The following is a 6,986-nucleotide window of genomic DNA, read 5'->3' on the forward strand; positions in this document are numbered from 1 at the left end:
TCAAGCCCCGACGGCCCTTTGGATCAACAACTCATCCACAAACCCACACCCTACGAAGATAGAATCAGAGGACCAAATTACAAAGAGATTGTAACCCCAAAATCATTAATACAAAAAATATATTTTGTATACGTATTCTTGTCGCTTGTTTCAGGAATTTCTCGTGTTTACATATATAATAGTAAACCTAAAAGTAATAATTTAAAGCAAATGTTGTAATATAATATGTGGATGGCCCACATGAATAGTTTATTACTATTCATCCAAAGAAAAATCAAATGGATTATTATTCATATGAAGAAAAATGAATGGGTTACTATTCATGCACTGTATTTCACTATTCATTTTAGGAAAGTTTGTAAAGTGAATAGTGTTGCTATAGTAATCTTTTGCATATAAGATGAGAGCATACAGAGGAAGGAAGAAGTAAGAAAGAAGAGAAAGAGATGAGAGAAAAATGTATAGAGGAAAAAAGAGGAGTTATGGAGGAAAGGAAGAGAAAGTAAAGAAGAGAGATGCGGAAGAAATTACTAGTGAGCCAGACAAGAGAGAAAAGAGAAATAGTAAGAGTTATTTTGTACTCGTATTATTTCTATTAATGAAAGAAAGTATACTACTGCCTCGATGACGTAGATATTGTGTCTTATTTACTTTATTCCACTGCCACATATCGTTGACTTTACAGCACATTATCAGCATGAGAAGCTCTCATGTTGGTGGAAAGCACAACGCCAAAATCCGGTGAAGCATTACCTACCTCTCACCTCTATCAGCTGGAATCTCACAGATAAGAAAATCTTTTCATTTCATCTTCATATCTCTTTATGGCTAATTTTCTTAAAGTAAATATACATTTGGTTATATAACCATTATCATTATTATTGACAGAAAAATCTAACAGCCACTCTGAATTCCAACTTGCTGACCTCGAATTGAGATACTTCCTTCTTGAAAGTTGTTCGTCCTCCCAGTACCTATAACATATGTGTTTCTATTATTGCAGATGTTTGAAACACTAACCCAGTTTCCAATTCCGCAGAAAACTGGACAACCATCTTATGAGTACCAAAACTCCTTTTTCAATAGTTCAGATCGAAATTGTTTCTTCGCAAAAGTTGTTCAGTATCCTTCTATCCATATCATATTAAAATTTGAGCCAAATCTCACGATTTGATCTTCTCATAAGTTGCAGGCACTACTCTTGACTCCAAAACTTATAGGAACTGTTTTTATTTTTTCGAAATTCATCAGAGGAGGAACACCAATGAAGACTTATTGTTACTATTACTTCCTGAGTAACTAAAAGGACTTAGAGTTGTGAAAATAAAAAAAATAAAAGGGACGAACCAAAAGAAAGTGGAAGACAAAGAAAAAGAAAAAGATGGGGACTTAATCATTGCCTTTTTTGTTTTGCCATATTTATGTGAATGGTGCTGCTTTAAAGTCCTATCACAAGTTCTATTTATTTACAGTGGGTGAAATTATTACCCCTTGCTTTAAAGCTTTGATATTTATGTCAATGGTGATGAATTAAAACCCTTGTCACAAGCTTTATTTACTTAAAAATAATTTATTTACCATGGCTGGAATTATCGCTTATTGCTTTAATTTATTTAGTGTACTACATTTTATATATAAAAGGACCCAAAGTTGCTTGAGCAGATTAGAACCTGAAGTTTCTTGATCCTCATCATATAAAATGATTAGACATGATGAAGTTCCACCATGAAAAAAGATCAAACCTGAATTTCCTTGATCATCGTTATATAAAAAGGACCGAACCAAAGTTCCTTGATCAAATCAAAAGTTGAAGTTTTTGAATCAACTAAGAGAGCAGCAGTTCCTCAATTAAATTAAAATGACGGCCATAAGTGCCTTAGTCCACATATTATTAAATGAGGGCCAGAAGTACCTTGATTCATGTAAATGAAGACCATGAGTTCCTTAATCCATGTACAGATTAAGTATGGCCATGAGTTCCAAAAATATGAACCTAAAATGATGTCAATATTAAGAATAAATTTCGAGTCCATATGAATAATGTTTTGACCTGAAGTTCAAAATATGAATAATGTTAAGAACTTGAAGTTCTAACATTTTGTGTAGACATGTGTTATATGTGGTATGAGTTGATTATCGCAAATTTTGTCATACCAAAATTTCTTTTTTTTGGGAATAAGGAAATGGTGAACTTAACAAAACCCGATTTTGTGACCATCGACATCTTACACAAGAGATACTTTCATGAATTCATAATGCCCGAGAATTCATGTGGAAGTGTATGGTATTAGAAAACATCTTTGCTTAAGGGCTCATTGATTCATTAATTATGGAACCAGAAGTTTCCATAGGTTCCCATATATAACAAGCTAAAGTTGAAGCTTTCAGATAGGCATAAAATCAAATGGGAGAAGAAAAAAAAGTTATACATACACATGAGTTACAACTACAAAAACAAACAAATAGAGGGCCTTCACAAAGGTTGCTCATGTGACAGCCCACTACTTGACAAAACACTAGAAAAGGAAGACACCAGTTGCCTTCGGAATCCAGCCATGAATCTCTGGTGATCACTTTCAGATTCCTGCAGCTAGTCGAGTTTTCTTTTCATGCTCATCGAGTAAATATTTGCAAGTTTGTGCAACTCTTTATTCTCGTGCTTCAACCCTCTAATTTCTTATCTAAGACTTGCCACCTCAGCCATTAATGTTTCGACTTGGTGAGTTCGAGCAAATAGACGTTGACCCATGTTAGATATAGAACTCGCACATTGAATACTGAAAGCCAAAGAGTCTTGAATAGTCAATTCATCAAACTTTTTTGAAAGTATTCTTTTGTCTCTAGGTATGAGAAGGTTCCTAGCTACTACTGTAACCGTTATATCATCCCTCATCACGGAGTCTCCAATTGTAAGAAGGCCATTAGAAGATAAAAAGGACAAGCGCCAGATATTATCCTGGCGCATCTTTTGTGTATCTCCTCCGAGACTCAAATCTAAACAAAGGTTGGATGGGCAACCTCAGAAATACAACAGAGATAATTTTCATAGGCGAGCAACCTTCAAAGCATGTATTTTGAACACAATTGATACCTCTATAAAAGGAGAGGTAACACAACCACCTGTTTAAAAATCGAAGAGACACCATTTTCCGAATTTCAAAAGCAGAATTTTTCTGAATAAAGTTTGTCAACATTTCTTAGACGCAATCTTAGCTTTCTGGATATCAAGGACAACTCTGTGAAAATATCTTTGACAATGTTTAAACGCTTAAAGTTCACTATTCTAACTACACCACTATTGCCGACATGCGTGGGTGACAAGGCCACATCCGCACCACTACCTACTATTGGGAAATCCCTATATATGTCGACCTTTCTCCTCCATGGCAAAGAACACCTCCAAAACGCCTAACTCATCTACCTTGCCGAGAATGCATATGCAACCAAACCTCTCAACATATTCAGTCTTCATTCTCTTTGAGAATTTCTCTTCAACCAAGTCCCTTAAAATGTCAAACTATTTTCTCAGCAAGAAACCCCTTTCGATCAAAAAGGTTTACACCAGCATCAAAATCTTACACTTTTTCCTTCAAGACCAAAAGTATCTCATATCATCAGGGTCAAGAGCAAAAGTATCTCATATCATGCTCTTTCCTTGTCTTTTCCTTTGCCATTGCTCTTGCCTACAAGAGAAGGATAAAGAAAGCAATCAATCAAAACCTGAAATAAAACTTCTAGTCAGGAACCGACTACCTGGAACATTTCCCTGATTGCTTACCTTGCATTGCTCTCGAGTAGTTATCTTCAATTGTTGTTGGAGTTGGGTCTCAAGTCACCAACAACGCAGAATAATTGGTACGTTGTTGGCTCTTTACACTGAAGCTACCAAGCATGGATGAGTCAGCAAAAAGTGATAGACCATCCAAGGGCAAAGGTTACGCACCACTTCTGCTATGCAAAAGACTAAAGTAGAAGGACCAATGATTAGCCCATAGAAGTCCAAAGGGAGAAAATTGGTGGCTAACTGAGTGAATGGAAGACCAAAGTTCAATGATGGGAATCCTATTCATAGCCCCAACAAACTCTACCAGTTTATATCATTCACATGATGTACAAAAAGGTAATGAAAATTACTAATTGATTACAAGTTACAAAGTTGCCGCATAGATTGAAGTCTCAGTTAGACTATTCATAAACTTGGCACTATTGAATTGTTGCATGCCAGAAGCATGACAATCGCCGCATGGATTCAAGTTCCGAAAGGATAATCCATGGATACGGCAATTTTAATATATCTCATGCCTGAAGCATAATCGATGTGTAGGTTCCAATGATTCAACTCCCCAGAAGTGGAAATTAAAAATCCAAGCTCTATAATGCTCTAAATGAGATTATGATCCAAACTCTCAAACAATTCATCTAATAAAAGATGATTGTCTTATAAGAGACAATGTAAAGCCCATGAAAAGGCAAGGATATCCAAAGTATTGAAATACTTACAAATATGCATGTGCATGTATATAAGAATTATGGGATCAGAATTGATGATTATCAATGTTAATTTTGGTTTTCAGTAGCTACTAAATTCATCAATGAGTTGTGTTGATATTGAGCCATGTTCTTTTGTCCGATGACAAAAAGAAAAATTATTGGCCAAAATGGAAAGGCAATTTCATTACAATTTATTAAGAACGTAGAAAAATAGACCTATAGTACAAATCGCCAAATGATGTTAAACCTAGAAGGTTATATGGGCATTCTTAATATAGTGAAATACACTAACATGATATGACACATGGTTCTTGGTTGAAACCTGAAATTGTAATACACTCATGGAAATATGATTTCTAATTGTGAAGCTTGTTCATTTCAGTGGAGAATTATACATGCCCGAAGCATATCTCCACAAGTAAATCCCTTAAGTATACATGGAAGTAAGTTGCTATGTATAAATTCAAAATGAGAATGTGTCATGAAGTGTAGAAAATGGCTGAAGGATTCAAATTGCTTCAAGAAAGCCCTGGAAGAGTAAAGCATAAATTATGTACTCCATACCAATGAATGGTATAAAGTGTCTTAATGAGTACTTTCATTATGATATTGTTGCAACACATTGAATCTCTTGCAAGGGTTAATATTAGATTGGAACTCTTAAAGAGTCTAGAAAGATTATAAAGAGTTGAAGGGAATATTGTCTCTAACTGTAGATCAAACAATATGCCAACACAAATCTTATCCAAAATGTTTATGGTATTAAAAAACCATATGGATTGAAGATTATAAGTTGAATACTTAAATGAATAACCAATATTTAGACACTAAGAAAGATCATTCGTACTTGTGAGGGAAATGATGAATTGATATTTGGTCCAAGAGTACCATATCTTAGTGAGGTATGTGCCTTACTGTATTTACTACAATACACTGAGTCAGATGTTATATTTCCTATAAAGCACAATACCAACATATGGTATTAAAATGAAGTAAAGTTTATCTTTTGATAACTCCAAGAAATTATAGACATGTTCTTATTCTTTATTCCAAAGAACTCACTAATAGCCATGGTCTTATTGGGCAAGCAAAAATCTGAATATCTTTCTAGTCTGCATACAAATCACTCTCAGAAATGATTTGTATTTACATATGGAAATAAATTGATCCAACAACAATCAAGGAAGCAACATTCATTGCCACATCTTCATATTTATCAGAAATACAGGAGTTTGGTTAAAACCTATGGCCATTAAAATTTGGAGCACATGTGAACCACCTTCAAAAGCAAACACTCCAATTATCATGCATGGCAGCAGATTACATCAACATAGTAATCAGTCAAATTAAAGAATTCAAAATCAGGAGGAGATACTCATCAGGAAAAGCATCCAAAACATATCAAGGCTTTAACGAGGCAGACAAAATTGACATATGGCCATTCAAGGGGGAGTGGTGTAATTTAATATATGGATGACCCACATGAATAGTTTGTTACTATTCATCCAAAGAAAAATCAGATGGATTATTATTCATATGAAGAAAAACGGATGAGTAATTCATGCACAGTATTTCACTATTCATTTGAGGAAAATTTGTAAAGTGAATAGTGTTGCTATAGTAGTATTTTGCCTATAAGATGAGAGCATACAGAGGAAGGAAGAAGTAAGAAAGAAAAGAAAGAGATGAGAGAAAAACATATAAAGGAAAGAAAGATGAGTTATGGAGGAAAGGAAGAGAAAGGAAAGAAGAGAGATGCGGAAGAAATTACTAGTGAGCCAGACTAGAGAGAAAAGAGAAAATAGTAAAAGTTATTTTGTACTTATATTATTTCAGATAATAAAAAAAAGTACTACTGGTGCCTCGAGGACGTAAGCACACTTGCCAAACCTCGTAAATATTGTGTCGTATTTATTTTATTTTATTGCACACATATCGTTGACTTTACAACAACCAAAAATTTATATTATGCTTTCTAGGCTTCTAACCTTCAAAACTTTCAAGTAATAATAGACGGCCCAAATTGATTTGTTATGTTTAATTTTTAGTTTTGTTTATTTTTAATTAATTTTAGTAAAACTAACAATGTTAGATGTGGAGTTAAGTTGAGAGACATGTGTCAAAAAAACAAAACAAGAAACCCAAAAGAGATATCAAATCGGGGATAGCAAATGCGCTACTGGAGGAACGAGGGGGGAAGATTTGAACATGACTTGTGGTGTTAAAGAGAAATATTATATCCACAAGGTAATCCAATAACTCACAAATTATCTAAATTTCTGTTAAAAATGTTGTGAAATCTCGCTCTCTCTTCTGAATACTCTATTTTATAAATTAAAGGTTATGTGTTCTTCAATTTTCTGCCACGTCATACTAATTGTATTTTTTCACTTGTTAGTAAAAGGTCTTATGTTCCACTTATGTGGATGCTCAGTTCGATACCAAATTAATATGTCTAGCTCATGATGTGACTTAGCCTCACTCCACTCCTCATG

The 6,986-nt window shown here is 34.2% G+C and overlaps 1 long non-coding RNA gene across 1 annotated transcript; it reads left to right on the forward strand.

The window, feature by feature from the left end:
- Positions 1-496: 496 nt before the first annotated feature.
- On the forward strand, positions 497-1,577 carry LOC125469417. Its single transcript, XR_007251722.1, has 2 exons — positions 497-563; positions 686-1,577. It is a non-coding gene; the product is annotated as an uncharacterized LOC125469417 (long non-coding RNA).
- Positions 1,578-6,986: the final 5,409 nt, after the last annotated feature.

Source organism: the organism of the source record quoted next, unplaced genomic scaffold (assembly GCF_019419815.1).
Source record: "Pyrus x bretschneideri cultivar Hongxiangsu unplaced genomic scaffold, Pyrus_bretschneideri_v1 Contig42, whole genome shotgun sequence".
Classification (NCBI taxonomy): domain Eukaryota; kingdom Viridiplantae; phylum Streptophyta; class Magnoliopsida; order Rosales; family Rosaceae; genus Pyrus; species Pyrus x bretschneideri.